This window comes from Carassius gibelio, chromosome A12, assembly GCF_023724105.1.
Source record: "Carassius gibelio isolate Cgi1373 ecotype wild population from Czech Republic chromosome A12, carGib1.2-hapl.c, whole genome shotgun sequence".
NCBI lineage: Eukaryota > Metazoa > Chordata > Actinopteri > Cypriniformes > Cyprinidae > Carassius > Carassius gibelio.
The window spans coordinates 7,528,745-7,548,746 of record NC_068382.1 but is presented as its reverse complement, the minus strand read 5'-3'; the positions used below and the strand labels follow the sequence as shown (position 1 = coordinate 7,548,746).

At 34.2% G+C, this 20,002-nt stretch overlaps 1 protein-coding gene across 6 annotated transcripts in view; it reads left to right on the top strand.

Moving 5' to 3' along the window:
- LOC128025020 (1-phosphatidylinositol 4,5-bisphosphate phosphodiesterase epsilon-1) overlaps positions 1–20,002 on the top strand; it is a 98,487-nt gene that overhangs the window by 27,377 nt on the left and 51,108 nt on the right. The window contains exon 1 of one of the 6 annotated variants that reach the window (XM_052610976.1): positions 1,446–1,820. The exons of 4 other annotated variants lie outside the window; for them this stretch is intronic. The gene's annotated coding sequence lies outside the window, so the exon portion shown is untranslated. Of the gene's footprint in view, positions 1–1,445; positions 1,830–20,002 lie in introns of those variants that run through there. One more of the 6 variants, XM_052610974.1, reaches the window with a different exon arrangement.

Below are 20,002 nucleotides of genomic sequence, written 5' to 3'. Positions count from 1 at the left end.
AAAAAATTACAATAGAAAACAGTTATTTTATATTGCAATACTGTTTCACAATATTATAGTGTAAAATATAATGTATTTATTTTTGAGCACATAAATGCAGCCTTGGTGAGCATAAGATACTTCATTAAAACTATTTAAAAATCATAATATTTTCAAACTTTTGACAAGTACTCTTGACATACTGAATATGTTTTGAGCACCTTTCAGACGAATAGTATGGATTTTTCTCTGATCACATTAGTGCTTTGTTTTAAATGTCTAGTTTAGAGTTAAGCATCACACTTCTGCTTGTGCTTTGCTGCAATGTTAGTAACATGATCTGAGGCTGTAGAACAGGGTTTGGATTGAACGTGTGACATCATGAGAAACAGGATGAGATAACAGTATCCCACGGAGAACCTCATTTCTCCCTTAATAAGATCCAGCTTTACTCTGTCACTGTGCCCTTGCAGCTTTATAGTGCTGGAGGAAATTCAGATGTTCATTGCTCTTAACCTTTCTGTTTTTACCCAGAGGCCCTTTTAATATCTCAAAAAGCATACTTAACATTTGAAGCATCAGGATGATGCTGTATGACATTCCCTAATCTTACAAGAACGGCTCATAGCAAAATGTCAAGTTGATAACATTAATCACACATCTGCAGAACATGTTATATTGTACTTGGAGTCCTAGAGATCCATGCTATAATATAATATAATATAATATAATATAATATAATATAATATAATATAATATAATATAATATAATATAAATTTTTTTACAAAATATTTTTGGGTTCTGTAGCCATTTCACTCCTGATAGATATTAAATTTGATTTATGTAATGTATACAGTCTGTGTAAATGTGCTTGACTAATTTGTGATAAACTAGAGGCATGAAACTGTAAAGATATGTCTAAAAGGTTTTAAATGGGTCAGAGGTAAAATAACTGAAAGAGCAAATTAGAGGTTAATTTCAAAACTGCTATCATTATTAAACTTAAAATGGATAGTACAGCCAAAAATCAAAGTACTGCCACCATTTACCAATCATTGAGCTCCAATTAAAATTTTTACTTTTGGTTCCCAGTGTTTTTTTGTTTTTTTTTGATACATACAGAGTGATTTACAGGATACAATTTGCAAAGAAATTTAAACCTGGTCAGCTGCTTAGATTGTGGAGACACAATAGCAATAAGGCATTTGAGTGCAAGAACAGGGAGTACAAAACACAGTATGTTACGAGGCAGACATTTTTATGTTCTGCAGAAGAAAGTAAGTCATACGGCTTAGGAATGGCATAGGGATCGTAAATGATAACAGAATTGTCATTTTAGGGTTAACTTTCTCTTTAAAAGTCAGTCTCAACAGAACATGATGGTTAAGACGGGTCTTTTCAGCTGGAGTATAAACATACTGTACAAACAGTGTGTGATCTCTGGCTCTCTCTTCTAGTGTTCGCCTCATGCACAGACTTTGTGTACACGTGCTGCAAGCACAGCCAAACACACAGATGCACATGCCAGGGAACTGCAATGAGTGATCGTAGAGTGCGTCCTGGCTGGGGTCTGTTGAGACATCCCCATGTGAAATTCAACAGGAGATTATGAAGCGCTCAGGCCCCTCCTCTCTCTGCTGTGTGCCAGAACAGCCTCAAGTCCTCCTAAGACATCAGGGTCACTGAGCGCTCCTTAATGGCCTGAACCTGCCTCCAGTGGCCACATCCACGCTCGCTAAATCTCGCATGTGACTCTTACACAAGAAAAGCTGCTGTGGACTTAGCTTTTAGGGGCCCAGGGATCAATCGAAGGCTCTGAGATGGATTTGCAAGGAGTTTAGTGAGTAAGGTATTTTCATTTTCTGTTTGATATTAAGTGTTACATTTTGCATATTTTGTTCAAATCTCTACTGTGCTTAATTCTTTCAGTCAGAGTTTATTATTAACCATTGGCTGATTATGAATGTGACATGTATTGTTGAAGGTTCACTATTGAAATGTGATTCAATAATGAAATGTGTCAAATGTGAATCAGTTAACATATCTCTGAGATTCTCACTTTAGTCATCATTTTTCAATAATTTGAGTCTTGAGATATGATTAGACTCAAGCTAGGGCTGCACGATTATGACAAAAATCATAATTGTTAATTATTCCCTTGATATTGTAATTGCGATTATTAATTATGAATATCATAATTTACATTCAGTGATGTTTATACCATTGTTTAATGCACCCACCTGCCGTGTTTCTATATGAAAATAAACTAGCTGAAAACACACTAACTGAAAAACTTTTAGTGCTTTTCTATAATATTAGCCTCAAATGTCAACTATACATCAGAATGGTATAGGTATTATAAGAGGAAGACTATCAGCAATCATTGTTAAGTGTGCAGTTTCCTGAGCACATTTAAGGTCCCCGGGAAACTGGCGTCTCTATTGTCACACAGTGGTGCTGCTCAGAGCCATTTACTGTCTGTGTGTGTCTGACAATATCGAAGCATTTTTGGGGGTCTTCTGTGTGTCAGATGTAAGCTGCTCTAGTATGGTGGGCATTGTTTCTCAATTCAGCAACAGCGGTGAAGTCAAGGGTGGTCTTATAAGCATTCCTTATCAGAGGTTAAGAACTGAAGATCCCATTTTTCATTGCTTACAGATGGGTGTAACAAATCTAACTTTAACATTCCAAAAACTTTGTGTTGTGATATTAGAAGTGTTTGATTAAACTATTGTCTAACATAAAATTACAGTAGCATGAAAGTCATTAGTTTAAATGAAATGTTTATGTCTCAACCTTCTTGTCTGTAGCAGATAAAATCATTTCAGCCATCAGAAAATTGTGGCATAATTGGTACATTTACATTTATTAATTTGGCAGATACACTCATTCAAATTAATTATAGTTTCAACTAAACAAAACTAAAATATTTGTAGCATATTTTGTCAGAGTCCATTACTACATAACTTGAAATTGTAAAGTAAAATAATTTGTAAACTTTCTTTAAAAGACAAGCAATCACATTGCATTTTTTCTATATTTGTTCACTATAGGGCTGGGATAAACGATTATTTTTTAAACGATTAATCTAGCGATTATTTTTTCGATGCATCGATTAATCTAACGATTAATTTTTTCAGACCGATTCGATTTCGATTATCTCCCCATTAATTGACTACTAACAATTTATACATGTTGATTTACATAGCTGAATGAAAAAAAACATGAATTCCTTAACATTGCAATATATGTTTATTGCTCTTAAAATTACAAAATAAAAGACTGACTAGGAATGCATTACTTTGCACTTGTATAGAGATAGCATTCAATAAAACCTTGAAAACACATAGCTTACTGAAACAAGCTTACTGAAAAGAAGTTCTACTTTCAGATGAAAATAACAACAACTTGATGTCTAGCATCAATAAAAAAGGTCACCCAAAATACTGGTTTAGAGCAATTGAAAGAATACAGTAACCAATGTAAACTTGAGGGCTTTAAGTTAATACAGAGAGTGATTTTCCAAAAAAAAAATAATAATAAAAATGAACAGTGGGAGCCAGCAGCCTGTCATGGAGAAAAAAAAAATCCCCGATGCTCCACGTTAAACTTTGGCGTTCTCCCCCGTTTTCTATCGTGTCTAATGATTTTGGTTAATATGCACAAGGGAGAGAGAGAGAGAGAGAGAGAGAGAGAGAGAGAGAGAGAGAGAGAGAGAGAGAGAGAGCGAGAGAGAGCAAGAAAGCGCTCGTGTTGTTTGAAGACTGTGAGTTTGCGCACGCAGCCGGGGCTCTCTCTCGTACGCGCCCTGTCAGGCGCAGCAGTCATTTTATTCTACATCACTCACAATGATCAAATAAGGCTTTGACAGCCGCCAAAAGAAAAGATCAATGCAGAAAAAATTGGTTATATAACGTTGGACAGAATGTTGATCCGACCATCGCGTATATTCAGTGCACCAAAAGTAAACATTTTGAAAACGTTTTTTAGAGAAATAAAAACAGGTCAACAAATCGATGCGCATATTTTGCATTAACGTATTTTTTGCGTCGACGTCATCGATGACCTCGACGCGTTGTCCCAGCCTTAATTCACTACTTTCATCATGCTCAAGCATTCAATCCTGTTAATTAGGTAAAAAGGCTATACAAATACAAATTCCATCCAAATGGATTACACCGCTAACGTGTGATGCATATGTCAATCATTTGTTGAAAAAACATTTAAAGTAACAGTTTAACCTTTTCATGTGAAGTGCTTAGGGTCACATGTTGCACCTAGTTGCTCCTGTCAGGTGCGTAATGCTCGGACAGAATCGTTGATGTTTGACAGCTGGAATCTTGTGAATGAAACCAAACCGTAAACAGTCACATTTACAGCAGCAGATATCACTAAAACAAGCTCTCAAACCTCTCCAGTCAATTGATTTTCAATTAAGTGTAAGGTAGTTGTATTCTTTCGTTGTCATATCTTTTACATTTTATTAAAATAGGTTCAACTGTTTCAGGAAGATCACATTTAACACAAAGTCCAGACACGTTTTTTCCTCTTATAAATAATGACCGATTAAGTGCAATGTGGCCAATTCTATGGCGAGATCTTTTTTTCTATCACCCAAATTCTCCTTTCATTTCCAACTCACCACCCCATTTAATTTACCACATATCTTTTTATGTTTTTTTATTATTTTTTTATTACCCCTTTTAGTTCTAATTTACTCATTGGAGTATTAAATTTGATGTCTGACATTTTAATGTTTTTATCTGATCCACTACTTTCATAACCTATATGTGCGGGTATCCATACAAAATATTTGTTTTGCTTGTATTCCGAACAAACTCTGTAAAATGACTGACAAATTTGCCACACTTTAAACTTGGAAGTGCTGTAAATGAGTCTGAACATATAACTACTATAGGTATATTAACGTGTTCACCCCACTGAAAAGCCAAAAATATGGCAATCTGATGAATGATTAGATGTTCTTTTTGCTATTCTATACCTAACCCATTGGAACATATGTGTCCTGTTTCAGGGGCGTTAGATCCAACTGTGTATATGAGTTACTTTAAAACTAGGTTAGCCTATATGATCTTTATTTTTCATCTAAACAGTCCTTGTTGTTTTTAATTTTTTTATTTTAATAAGCCACTCACACTTACTTTAGTAGGCTAAACTAAATCCTTTGTCTTTTATTTTGTCAATATCAACTTCTGGCAAGAAATTGTACATTCCTAAATGTATGTTTTTCAAAACTCCCTACGTTTAGTGGCATTTAAAGAGGAATTTGTGATGTATTTGTAGACGTTAAAAGGAATGAAAAGTCCCAAAGCAAGATTTTTGTATTCTTCATTAGTGGCCTTTGGTTTCTTAATGTGAAAATCTCTTACACCCCTACTTTATCTTTATCTTTATTTTTATTAAATGTTTTATTTATTTTACATTTATTTTGTTTTATGATGTACAGAGTATGAATGAAAATTGAGTGTAATCTCAGACCATATTTGTAAATCTACCAGTAATGTACGCCTTTATGTTTTTAATGTTTAAAGCAATGAATAAAAAAAAAAAAACGCCCACTAACACCTCCCCCTAAAACCTCCCTAATAACGTTGGTCGCAAAGGTTTAAATGTATGTTAAAATAATTAAACAAAGTAAAGTTTTTAATAAAAACACATCAGTTCTTATTTGATGAAAACATTCTACCTGGTTTTAATATTAGACCGATGTTTTTACTTTAAAAATATAGGTTAACCTATACGATTTTATTTCCATCTCAACAAAAGTTCTTGTTTTATTTTCTGGAATTGCTATATTGTTGCTATATCAGTTTAAACCCTGAAGACACATACAGATATTAAATAGGAATGAATTCAAGATGGGCTTTTCTTGCCAAAGAAACTTTAACAACATTACAGGAAAGGCTAAATATTTCATCTCAAGTAGTGTGTAGAAACACGTCTGGTGTCTCGCATCTGATGTCTTTGTGTTTACTGTTACGGCCATGTCATCGAAGATTGTAAAACATCTGAAGGTTTTTGGGGTTTGCAACTCAACTGTAATCTAATTAGTTTTCCGGGGGTTCTGGTGTTGTAAATGGTGTGCTGCAGGTCAGCTAAAGAAAAAAAAGAAAAAAAAAAAGAAAAAAAATGTTTTGTGTATTCCGTGATCAAAGGGTGACAATTTCAACTTTATGGCTTAGGCCTGTGATCGCGAGTTTAGCTGAAAGTTCATTTACTGGTCAAAAGGATGTGAAATCTTTTAACAAGTCAGACCATAGAAAAATGTTTTAACAAAATATTGTTAACATCAACATAGACGTACTGAGGATGCAAACAAGTACACAAACACAACCATACAATCATAAACACACACACACCCACACACACACAAATGTAAACATACAGAAAACATGAACACATAACCAGACAAATATAAATATACACTCAAACAAGTACATAAATACACAAACAAACAAAATAGGTCACAAACACGAAAATACCTATATTAGATTGAAAATGAGTTGTCATAAGTTTTCTTTGAAACCAAAAGTGTTTGTTGCTACAAATGTCTCACAGAACTTTATACAATAGATTAGACGTCCTTTCTCACTTTCCAAATGGTGTTGTTAACCATGATGTTTAAAATAGTTTTAAAAAAGTATTATTTTTTAGCTTTCATGCAGGATTCATGTCAGCACTCAAATGTTTTTAGCATTTAGTCCAGAGACAGATGAAAATAGATGCGTGAAGAATAAAAAATGTAAGAGGTTGTTAAAGAGGAGGTGAAATGCTCGTTTTCACTCAATATCCTGTTAATCTTGAGTACCTATAGAGTAGTACTGCATCCTTCATAATTCCAAAAAGTCTTTAGTTTTATTATATTCATAAGAGAAAGATAGTCTGTACCGATTTTTCCCGGAAAAACACGACCGGCTGGAGGCAAATCCGGCGTCAAACTGGGCTTTGTTTGTAAAACAAGCATCTTCGAAATGCAGGGAACAAACAAAAACACTTGCACAACTCCGTTGATGCTCTGTAAAAATAAACTTTTTTTTTTGGTAATCTCTGCAGGGTTGTCTTGCCCTGGCAACCAAAAACACACTTCTTTTGTGACATTTCGCGACGCTCTCACTCTGATCAGTGAATGTCTGTGCTCTCAGTGCTCTGCTCTGCTCTTCCGGAAGAAGTGCCCTTAGGACCCATATAACGAAATTCCTCTCCATCTAACGTCACACAGAGCCATACTGAGGGGGGGGGGGCAACTATGTCATACTAAGGTTGTGCAACTATGTCAATTTCTGAAAAAAAATAATGTAACTGATAACATTTTATTACATGTTTTAAGACTTGTATTGTTTTCAACCGTTAATCTTTTGAAACTGTGGTTCAGTTGAACAAATAAATATACATCCGCCAAATAAGAAGTAAGCATACGTCCTTAACTCCTGAAACATCTGACTCATATTTTAGAGTAGTTAAGGTGGCTTATGAAATATATCAATTAAATCTGTACGTGTGTGTAAAAACTGATTATGCATTCTAACAATAATAGATGGTGAAAGAGTTCATTAACCTCTTTAACTTAAAAAATGCGTACAATGTCCGCAAACAAGCGTTTGTTCATAAAACAACCCAGTCCCCCGACTGGAAAGCACCGTAACAAGTATAACCATTGCAGAAATTTATTATAGAGATGCAGTAAGATAAACTTTTGATGTACGATTGACCGACTTATCACATGTTTACCATATTATTACAATGCCCTGCTTACCTAGTTTTATGATGAAATATGTCTGTAAAAATAAACAAACATAAACACAATCTCCAGAATGGGGGACTGATGATGGGCTTATCATTTCATGATGAAGACAGACTGGATATTTAGACCACAGCAGCAGGACACGATTGTCTTTTTCTAAAGATAAAGACAATTATTTGGTTTCAGGACACACAAATCCTAACGGTTCACAAGATAACATAACAACGGTTGCTCCGTAACAGTATAGCCAAACCTATTTTAGACTGTTTTAGCACATGTATATCGTATTATTGTTGAATATAGTCGTTTAGTCTAAATATGTGTTAACAGTTATTTTATTGTTGTTATATGTATTATATGTTTTTGTTTTACAAAGGGGTTAAATTTAATACATTTAAATAATACCTCTTTCAAGCTATATAGATCTTTAGGTCAGGGAACTGTTGTGATGTTACAAACCCTCTTTTCTATGATCTGTTTTAGTGATGCAAAGTTTAATTCACTTCTGAAAATTTATTCATTTGGACAGTTTTGTTCAATGAACTGATTCATAGGGACCTTAAGTCATTTTCGCAGTTACGTCAGTACACATTTTTTTTCTTCTAACAACTCAAGAGTCTTTATTTCAGTGAATCATCAAGTTTTATTTCAGTGAATCATCTAAATAAATTTAATTGTGTGAACACATATTGGTGGTTATTATCTTTTGTTCATTTAAGTTAGTGATGTTTGTGTTCGCAGTTTTATGCACAGTGCCTATGTCGTTTGATTAGCTTAAACATCAGTTTTTAGTCAGTTACAAAAGTGTCAGGCATTAAGTTTTTGTATTTTTAACTAGCCTAATTACGACAGAGTTACAGGTTTCGGTTGTTTTTGGTGAGTGTAAGCGGTGAAAACTTAAATGTGACCGTCGAGTAACGTTAGCTACCCAATTATATTTTCCTAGTTTATATCAGATATAAGATACAAGATCGTTGCTTATTAATTGTTATTGAATTGTTAACAAACAAAAAAAAAGTTTCTGAACTCCGAGAACAGAATAGTGAGTGATGTGGATCAATCTTTTATTTCAACACTATATTGTTGAATATACATCGATGTAGTGAAAAAAATGCTCAAATTGTCATCAAAAAACAAACAGTACTGACATTACAGGCAATCTAACCAGAATAGAAAATCTTTGCAGATTTACATGTTTTGCTCCAATATAAAATCAACCAATGATACAATCATTTCACAGGTCATAGAATCATATTTTTGGAAGCCAACAGCACACATTGATCTGTTACAGATGTACACAGATAGAGAACATCATTAACGTCCATCTCATCTTCACATTCAGACATCACTTCCAGAATTTTACATGCACCGGGTCTCTCCCAGTTAAAAATATGCTCGTCAAATCAGGTCATGTATATTTCAGACTTTTTACAAGTTTCCTTAGGTTACTGATATTTTTTTCCTGCTTGCTATTGCCCGTACAGTTGTGATTTGGGTCGCATTCCGCCGTGATGATCTTTTGCATCAGACCGATCATCTGTCCTCTGTAGTGTAGTGTAAAAACAGGGTCGATAATGTCTTTTACAAAACAATTTTTCAGCCTCATCAGCGCCGCTCCATTTACTCTCCATGGGTCGTTTGCGCAGCGTCAGACGACTTTTTCAGAATTTGATTCTTTCCAAGGCATAAACTTTGCCCCTAATCGATATAGAACTTTGGTGCCGAATGCGGATGTACTGTTTTAAGTCACGATGAATTTCCAGTTTATTGATTAATTGTATTGTTTATTGTTCACAGCAGGCAACTTTAGCGTTTATCAACCGGTCTTTGTTGGTTTTTGTGATCGGACCCACCCTCAACCCTTGTATATGGTATACACGATGGGGGATTGTCATCAGGAAGTCATAAACATTGGTCACGCCCAAGATGGCTCCGCCCAAGATGATCAAGATAATCACCCAAAATGATCACTCAAGTCAGTCATGATATTTTGGTTTATGATTAAAAGGTTGGATAATAATTAATAATCAACATATCTTATAAACGTCTCGAATGAAGACGATGATTAAAGCAATATTTTAATACCCAAATTCACAGAAATATTGCTTTTTATGAACAAAGAGACCCACTAACACGAGAGCAAAAACTAGGCCCTAAGCGTAAGACCAAAGAATTGCAATTAGGATGGTGAAAACTGCGGTAAACAGATTCAAACAGAAAGAGCTAACAAAATCATGGAAACATATCGTTCTGGTTTCAAAGTGTAAGGCTATGAAAAACATTGCGGTTTATATATATTTATATGTGTGTGTGTAAAGACCTCTAACACAAGCTTGCTCTATTCTTTTTTTATTCAATCTGTTTTCTTTTTATTATATTATTTAAAATCCCATGCTACGTGTACGGTGTTAACCTAACTGAGACTTGTTATAACACTTATATATCATTGCTCTTTTTGTTGTTTTTGATTGCTTCCACCGTCCTCATCTGTAACTCGCTTCGGATAAAAGCGTCTGTTAAATGAATAAATATCTCACCACTCTAGCAAATTTTAGCTGTACTGAGCAGGGGGGTATTGTGTTTTTAGGGTATATTGTACTTATTGTCATTATGAATATTTGTACGCTTATTTTCATTTCGGCATCTTAATGAACACTTACACAATTTATCTTCGTTTGAGTAGCTAACATTATTTAACGGTCACATTTAAGTTTTCACCTCTTACACTGACCAAAAACACCCGAAACCTGTAACTCTGTCATAATTAGGTTAGTTAAAAATACAAAAACGTAATGCCTTACACCTTTGTAACTGACTAAAAACTGATAACAAACGACAGAGGCACTGTGCATAAAACTGCGAACACAAACATCAATAACTTAAATGAACAAAACACAATAACCACCAATATGTGTTCACACAGTTAATTTTAGATGATTAACGGAAATAAAAATGACTCTTCAGTTGTTAGAAGAAAAAAAAAAAAACGTGTACTGACGTAACTGCGAAAATGACTAAAGGTCCCTATGAATCGGTTCATTGAACCAAACTGTCCAAATAAATAATTTTTCAGAAGTGAATCGAACTATGCATCACTAAAACAGATCACAGAAAAGAGGGTTTGTAACATCACAACATGGAAGGAGCGTATACTTCACATACAGCGTAGAAATGTGCCTCTTTTTATTTAGGTTATCTGCGTATGCGTTTAATCAGATGTCCAATGATTTAGAGCGTTGCCACATACAATATGAGTACGTATCCACGACGGCCATGTTTGAAGGCTGAGGTGTGTGATGGGTATTGTAGTTCCCTGACATAAAGATCTATATAGCTTGAATGAGGTATTAGTTAAATGTATTAAATTTAACCCCTTTGTAAGACAAAAACATATAATACATATGACAACAATAAAATAACTGTTAACACATATTTAGACTAAACGACTATATTCAACAATAATACAATATACATGTGCTAAAACAGTCTAAAATAGGTTTGGCTATGCTGTAATGGAGCAACCGTTGTTATGTTATCTTGTGAACCGTTAGGATTTGTGTGTCCTGAAACCAAATAATTGTCTTTATCTTTAGAAAAAGACAATCGTGTCCTGCTGCTGTGGTCTGAATATCCAGTCTGTCTTCATCATGAAATGATGAGCCCATCATCAGTCCCCCATTCTGGAGATTGTGTTTATGTTTGTTTATTTTACAGACATATTTCATCATAAAACTAGGTAAGCAGGGCATTGTAATAATATGGTAAACATGTGATAAGTCGGTCAATCGTACATCCAAAGTTTATCTTAATGCATCTCTATAATAAATTTCTGCAATGGCTATACTTGTTACGGTGCTTTCAAGTCGGGGGACTGGGTTGTTTTATGAACAAACCCTTGTTTGCGGACATTGTATGCATTTTTTAAGTTAAAGAGGTTAATGAATTCTTTCACCATCTATTATTGTTAGAATGCATAATCAGTGTTAGGGATCAACTAGTTACATATAGCTAAATTATATCATTTGTTTACAAAAATAAATGTAATCAGTTACAGTCACTGAGAAAAAATAATTGCGCACACACGTACAGATTTAATTGATATATTTCATAAGCCACCTTAACTACTCTAAAATATGAGTCAGATGTTTCAGGAGTTAAGGACGTATGCTTATTTCTTATTTGGCGGATGATTATTTATTTGTTCAACTGAACCACAGTTTCAGAAGATTAACGGTTGAAAACATTGCAAGTCTTAAAACATGTATTAAAATGTTATCAGTTAGGCCATCCTTAAAAATATTCTTGTTTGACGTAACTCGACCGACCCTGTCAATTTACCACCGACTCATTTTATTTATTTTTTTTGCTTTTAGTCCGACCGACTTGCCGATTGTAAATTTGCGTTATGACTGACCAATTATTTTTTAACTACAAACAACTAATACAAACGCAATAAAATACTATTAATTATATTTAAGTATTGTAAATATATAAATTGCCTTGGCCTACATACAAATGAAGGCAATCTTCTTTAATTAAAAAAAACCCCTTGACGTCATCTGTGTTTACACGGATGTCACACTGTGGCCTGTGCGTTCGCTTCATCTCATACTCTCAGTCTGCATGAGTCAACGGTTCGCTCTTGGTAATGATGGCTGCGGCTGCAGTAAACAAAATGTTCGCGGTCACTGTTCAAAGTCATATGGGTTCGGGCACCATAATACATCTAAAAAATTCATTAAAACAGCTCGACACCGCTTTAACTTGGCACGAAGTTCTGGAAAAACTGTGCCCAGATCTTTTCCCATCCCTTCTCCTCTCTAGTCTAAAACCGTGACCGTGTCGACTGTCACTTCATGTTCAAAAATCTATTGCACGAATCAAGCACGAATCAACCAACACAAGTTTAGAAAACGAAAATAAGAAATTGATTTTAACGACCTTCTCTCGGATCGCGTCCAGGTTTTTTTTTTTTTTTTTTTTTTTAACAGGCGTCACACAGCAACTGCAGCTTCGGACAAAAGCGCATAAAAGCAAATAATACTTCTTCACACTGTTTCTCTTTTTACAACAGAAATGTGAATTCTGACGGTATTCAGACAGTCTCATGGATACAGATAAAGCGTGCTACGTCAACTTGCGACCCGCGGGCCTAATCCGGCCCGTCAAATCCGGCCCCCCAGAATAATACTGAATTCAGGAATAGCCTTGAAAAATTAAAAATAGAAAATGAACAAAAACGAAATTAAGTTAAATTAACCAACCAAAGTCCACTAATGAAGAATACAAAAATCTTGCTTTGGGACTTTTCAATCCTTTTAACGTCTACAAATACATCACAAATTCGTCTTTAAATGCCACTAAGCGTGGGGAGTTTTGAAAAACATACATTTATGAATGTAGAATTTTGTGCCAGAAGTTGATATTGACAAAATAAAAGACAAAGGATTTAGTTTAGCCTACTAAAGTAAGTGTGAGTGGCTTATTAAAATAAATAAAAAAACAACAACAAGGACTGTTTAGATGAAAAATAAAGATCATATAGGCTAACCTAGTTTTAAAGTAACTCATATACACAGTTGGATCTAAAGCCCCTGAAACAGGACACATATGTTCCAAGGGGTTAGGTATAGAATAGCAAAAAGAACATCTAATCATCCATCAGATTGCCATATTTTTGGCTTTTCAGTGGGGTGAACACGTTAATATACCTATAGTAGTTATATGTTCAGACTCATTTACAGCACTTTCAAGTTTAAAGTGTGGTGAATCTTCAACTAGACAAGACAATTTGTCAGTCATTTTACACAGTTTGTTCAGAATACAATCAAAAACAAATATTTATTTTGTATGGATACCTGCACATATAGGTAATGAAAGTAGTGGATCAGATAAAAACATTAAAATGTCAGACATCAAATTTAATACTCCAATGAGTAAATTAGAACTAAAAGGGGTAATAAAAAAATAATAAAAAAAACATAAAAAGATATGTGGTAAATTAAATGGGGTGGTGAGAATAAATATAATATTCAAAGAACAGTTGAAAATGAAAGGAGAATTTTGGTGATAGAAAAGAAGATCTCGCCATAGAATTGGCCACATTGCACAGTCATTATTTATAAGAGGAAAAAACGTGTCTGGACTTTGTGTTAAATGTGATCTTCCTGAAACAGTTGAACCTATTTTAATAAAATGTAAAAGATATGACAACGAAAGAATACAACTACCTTACACTTAATATAGAAATAAACCAGATATCATTTTAGAAAATGCTAAATAAAGATGTGACTATAGAAATGTTTCAATGATTAACTATCTCAAAGAGTTGATAAACAGGATTTAAAGAATCACTACTAAGTTTATTATTATCAATCATTTTTTTTTGTATTTCTTTTATCTCTTATGTTTGAGTTTGTTTTCATTAAGGTCAATGCTCACCACTCCTGCCCTGTAGGTGGCGGTAAATGCACCTAAAGCTTTGCATCAAAACGAAGAAGAAGTGGTTTGAGTGGGATCGGACGTAAGCATTCTGAGTGTGTCGGCTGTGCTGTGAGGTTGTTTTACCGAAGGCTCTGCAAACTCTGCCGGAGGATCTTTTTCTCTTTCGTCTAACTCTCTGTCAGTAATAGTCTAGATTTTTAAAGTTGTAGTTAGTGGTAGAGTACAACATAGTTTTAAGAAGTATCTTTTGCTGGTGTTTTAAAGATGAGGTCTGATGTATTTTCTTTGAGATCAGCGTAAATGCCTACCATCTTTTTTCTTTTGTTTTAACTTTTTTTCTAACATCGTGACAAACACCAACTTTTCTGGTTTGTATCGTTTCTTTACATTCGCTTCTTTTCGTATTTTAGTTTGAGTCGATTTAATGTTACAAGAGATGTCGTAACACTTTGCTGTGAGATCTTTTTTTCTTTTGTTTAACTCTCTGTCAGTAACAGTCTCGATTTTTAAAATTGTAGTTAGTGGTAAAGTACTGCATAGATTTGACAAGTATCTTGTCTGATGTATTTTATTTTATATCCGCGTAAATGCCTACCATCTTTTTTTCTATTGTTTAAATTTTTCATCCCGACGTGACAAATGCCAACTTTTCTGGTTTGTTTGTATCGCTGCTTTACATTTGCTTCTTTTTTTTTGTATGAGGTAAGGTACAAATGCTAAAACTCTGTTATCTAGTTTTTAACTGGTAAAAAAAACAGCTTTTTAAATTTTTACAAGCTCTCACATCTTTTTCACGTGTTTCTTAACAATACGTATCTGTTAGTTTTTGGCTTGTTTGGTTTGAGATAAATATCCAGTAACCTAGTTTTCTTTTTATTTAATTTGTAACAACTTTAACTCCATTTTTACACTTTTCCAAGTAAGAAAAAATAGATCATTACATTTTTCTGTTTCGTCTGTTTAGAACCTTTTTCTGATAGTATAGTTTTCTTTTTATTTATTTGTAACAACTTTAACACCATTTTTACACTTTTCCAAGTAGGAAAAAAAAGATCATTACATTGTTTCTGTTTCGTCTATGTTTATTACCTTTTTCTGATAGTTTTTGACTTGTTTAGTTGTTTTAGATAAATAACCAGTAACCTAGTTTTCTTTTCATTTAATTTGTAACAACTTTAACAACGTTTTTACACCTTTTTAAATTGTAATGCTACAAGCTCTCACATCTTTTTCATGTGTTGCTTAACGAAACGTATCTGATAGTTTTTTGACTTGTTTAGTTGTTTTCGATAAATAACCAGCAACCTAGTTTTCTTTTTATTTCATTTGTAACGTTTTTACACTTTTCCAAGTAGGACAAAAATTATCATTACATTGTTTCCATTTCGTATGTGTTTTTCTTGATATGCACTGTGTACTTAAAACCTTAATAAAATCTTCCCTTATACCATTTTCATGATTTCACCCTTTTCAGAGTTTAAAAAAGCACACAGATCCCAACACATTTTCCCTCCCACCGAAATTCCTTCTTAGGTTCATAAGTTCATATTTAGGTCACTGGGGTGTACAGGGAGGGGATGGGGTGTACAAACAGGTGACCCTCATCAAACAAATTGTTTGAGACAATCCACCCTATATCCTCTCTGGGGTCATATTAGACTTCATATCAGGACAAGGTTTGCCTGGATGAAAGGCATGTCATGATGAAGAAATTTAAATCTGTTTTAAAAACTCTTTCAGTTTTCCAGACAATAAAAAGGATCAACATTACCTGTGCAACAGTCCTGAATGAATTTGTCAGGTTTGCTTATTCTTTCGTTTTTATTATTTCAGAAAGTCCTGTGCAGTTCTTCATATTTTGGCTTGTTCTTGTGGAAACTTTATCAAAGAGTTGCTGGCATAACTCTAACCTCAACACATGATTGTTCTTGGCAGAATGTGTGTCACGTTTTATTAATGCTTTGAGGAAGTTATTAGGCAAAGCAAAGGCCCTGATACACTCGTCTTTCACCCAGGGGTAAAAAGAAGTTAGAAAAACTGTTAATGAACATCCCAACGCCATCCATAATGCTGAGAGCAACATTTAGATTAATATGTAAATATGTGTTGCGTGTTTTATCAATAATAAAATAAACGCAACAAAAATGAAAGAGGGGTTAAGATAGAATCCGTTTTTAGCAATGTGGGTATGTTTGCCCCAACTATGCAATTTGGCACTCCAGTCAATTCAAATTTTATTTATATAGTGCTTTGTGCAATAGATTGCTTTAAAGGGACAATAAGTAACTTTTTAGGTATTTTATTATCTAAAATCAATATTTTTATTCATAAATATGCCCTCAATGGTGTACAAATGCCTATGCCAATGTTTAAACTAATCCTTGTAAATTAAGAATTTATTATCTTTATATACATGGGACGGGTAGGTCGACGGAGGCTTCCATGTAGTTCCGCCATCTTGCAAAACTATAATAGCAGAGAGGGACAAAAAGTACTAAGCCAACGCGTTTCCACAGCGCGTTTTCGGTCAGAGCCAGAAACGCAGGTGCAGAGCAGTGAGAGGCGCTTTAAACTGCACCGGCAAGTTTAAAAGTCTGGATTGCATTCTTATTATGGACGATACATATGCTGCGCCACAGGAGAAGAAAACATAGTCTCCAAAACAGTCAAAAATAGAACATAAAAGGAAACGTGACCGTAGATTACAGAAAACAAGAGTTAATGTCGGGGAAGCTTTTTCTAGGTGGAAAGAGCTAATGCTTGATAAAGATTTCAAAAGAGACGCTGAAGTGGCCAGTTTTCTTCTCGACAGATAAGTCAGTGTTACAATCTATATTATAATATTTTTTTTTATATCTAACAATGCATATAATTCAGAAAATATAACGAATAAAGAAGACATAACTACTAATTACAATATTTCATGTTTTCCACAGTCTGTAATTCATACTGTAACATTCGTTTGTTAGTTGTCATGTTGCAGTTTGTTTGAAATAACACACCTGATCACCTGAAGGAAAACTCGACGAAGTGCTATTAGAAGACATCCTGTCAAAGCTTTTTGGTACATATCGCCTACCGTAGATGCAACGCGCATTTGAAAAAGCGAGGCGCTGGAGAGCAAAATTAGTTTGAATGCAAAATACAATTTCACCACTAGATGGGAGTAATTCCTACTTACTGTCCCTTTAAAGCAAGCATCTTTACAGTATTAAAAATAAAAACAAACTGTTAGTTTGTCAGTTGTCTTTAAGTTAGAATTACTCCAAATGAATGTTGTTTTGGCCCAATTTAGTTTGAAATAACATCATACCAGTTCATTCTTCAATTTAGCTTGAAGTATATTGGAACCTTAATGCTCTTGTTACATATCAATATTTGATATTTCTATTCTATTCTATTCTATTCTATTCTATTCTAATCATTCATTGTTTGTATAGCTTCTGGTTTGTTTGTTTATACAGTATGGCTGGACCAGAATATTTGAATATTTGATGGGTAGAGATTCGATTTAAAATTTAGAGATTCGAATAATCGTTTTTTTTTTTGAATACCTGGCATCCCCTGCGAAACTGTCCCCTGCGAATGTCTTCATTCACGCTTGACTATAGCCACAGGACTGTCAGGTATGGTTACAGTTGTATTTGCACGTGAGCCTGGTACGGTGCGGCAGGATTACAAAAGGGTCTCGGCCAGGAATTCTCGGCACGATTCGACAACCGTGCTTTGCCGGTCTGTAAGAGTGCGTGTGTGATGTCACCACTCTGTTGCCTTGCAACCAGTTTCTCCATAGCTGGTTGGTAGCATGCTGTTTGATCAAACAGCCAACTAAACAGCTACAGTATGCTACATTCCAAATAAAAAAGAAAAAATGTCTGAGATAGTTTGGCCTCTGGAGGAAACATTTGTGAGCTGAGCCTTTTTTTCTATTATTGCATGAAGTAAATTTCAGATAAAAAAGGAGTACCAAAAACAGAAATATCTGACCATCATCAATATTGCTGTTAATATTACAAAACCAAGGCAGCAACTGACACATTTGTATTGCATTCCAAAGAGCTCTGTTATAAGCACCACAGTGGAAAATGAAACTGTATCTGTGCTGACTGGCTCCTGGCTCGGATCGGCATGGAATGGAACGGTTAAGCAAAGAGGACCATTCGGCCTTATACTGGAAAAGTGGCTTATGAATCGCCCATGAGTAAACAACATGATTCAGTTCATCTGGAAGAGAATACAAAAATGCAGAAGACCTCAGCTGTGTGGGAGCACTTAAATAATTTCAAACACAGCCACAGATGTTTTGCATCTCTGAACACCAGGACGCTGTTTTGTTCCCGAATTAATCAACTGTTTCAATGATTCGGTTCAGTCATAATGACTAACTTATTAACAGTGACTTACTGTTTTAATTTTACATTTAAGGTATCTTTTTCATATTTTAAATAATTTCAAGCATCAGTTTTCAATATTTATGTTTAAAATATCAAAACATTATTCATGCATTTGTTACTGCAGGTTAAGGTATACCATGTCCCTCTGAGCTGCATTAAACAGTGTTTAAATGTATGTAAATGACACTTCTAATGCAGCTTCTGTGTTTCCTCTGCATTGCAAAGATCAATTCTGTTGATGCTGATTTAATTTGCTTGGTAACAACCCAAATGGAAGAATCTGACTTAAAAGACGATGCACACTTTTAGAAAAAGAATTACTTTAAAAAACTTGTGAAACTTTTGTGAAAACTTGTATCCGAACTGTAAATTATGCTTTTTACAGTAATTTTATGGTATTTTATGATACTTTATATGGTACTATAGACATTGCCCTACCCCGCTCATATGGTATTAATTTTATGTGTTCAGGTCTTAAAGGTCTTAAGTCTTAAATTTGATCTTAAAAATCCTGCAGAAACCCTGGTACAGCCTTCACAGATGAACGCTGCTGTGATTACAGTTAAAAACGCATAAAAGTAAAGTACATATCAAACGATCTATAATAACTGAGAAAGCAATAGTGACCACGTAATAAAAACGGTTGGATCCAATAAAGTCAGCACAGCATCGTCTTTAATTTAATTCTTTCTGAAAATCCTACTTCAAATTGTGCTTTGTTTGTAAATGAATCAGTGGTAAAATGAAGTGAACAAAGGACACTGTCTCTCACTACATGCACAAATCGGTGGGCGGGGCTAAACTGGCAGTGATGTAGAAGCATGAATTGATCATCTTCTATGGAGGCTGGGTTTAGTCACACTATTACTTCAAAAAGTGTCACATTCCACAACCTGTCATTTTAGCAGATTGTATTCAATATAAGCTATTTTTAGGCTATGCTCACACTGCTGTGTTTTCATTTTAAAATGCATTTTGCTATCGTTTTACACTACTTTTTTTTTTACCCTAAATAAAACTGCAAGACCCCATTTTAGTTTGAAACGCGTTGAAAACACCAGTATAAATGATGTGTGTTTTCATTTTAAAATGCTGTGTAAAATGAAAACTCAATAGTGTAAACTTAGACTAACGAGAAGGTTTTGAGTTCTGAAACTTACAGGATGTTTTTATAGTACAATAACCTCTTACATGTCAAAAGATCAAGGGAATTTTAACATCTCAGTTCATGACCCTTTAGTGCTCTTAATATAATATATAAGAGTATCAACTTTGTCTAAGATTATTTTTTTTATTTATTTATTTTTTTAAGTTTTGCCTTATTTTCTTTCTCTATGTTCTTCCTTTCTTTCTTTGCTAGAAATAATTTTCTTCAACTTATCAGTAAACATTTTTTTCCCTACTTGTACCTTCTTTTGGCTA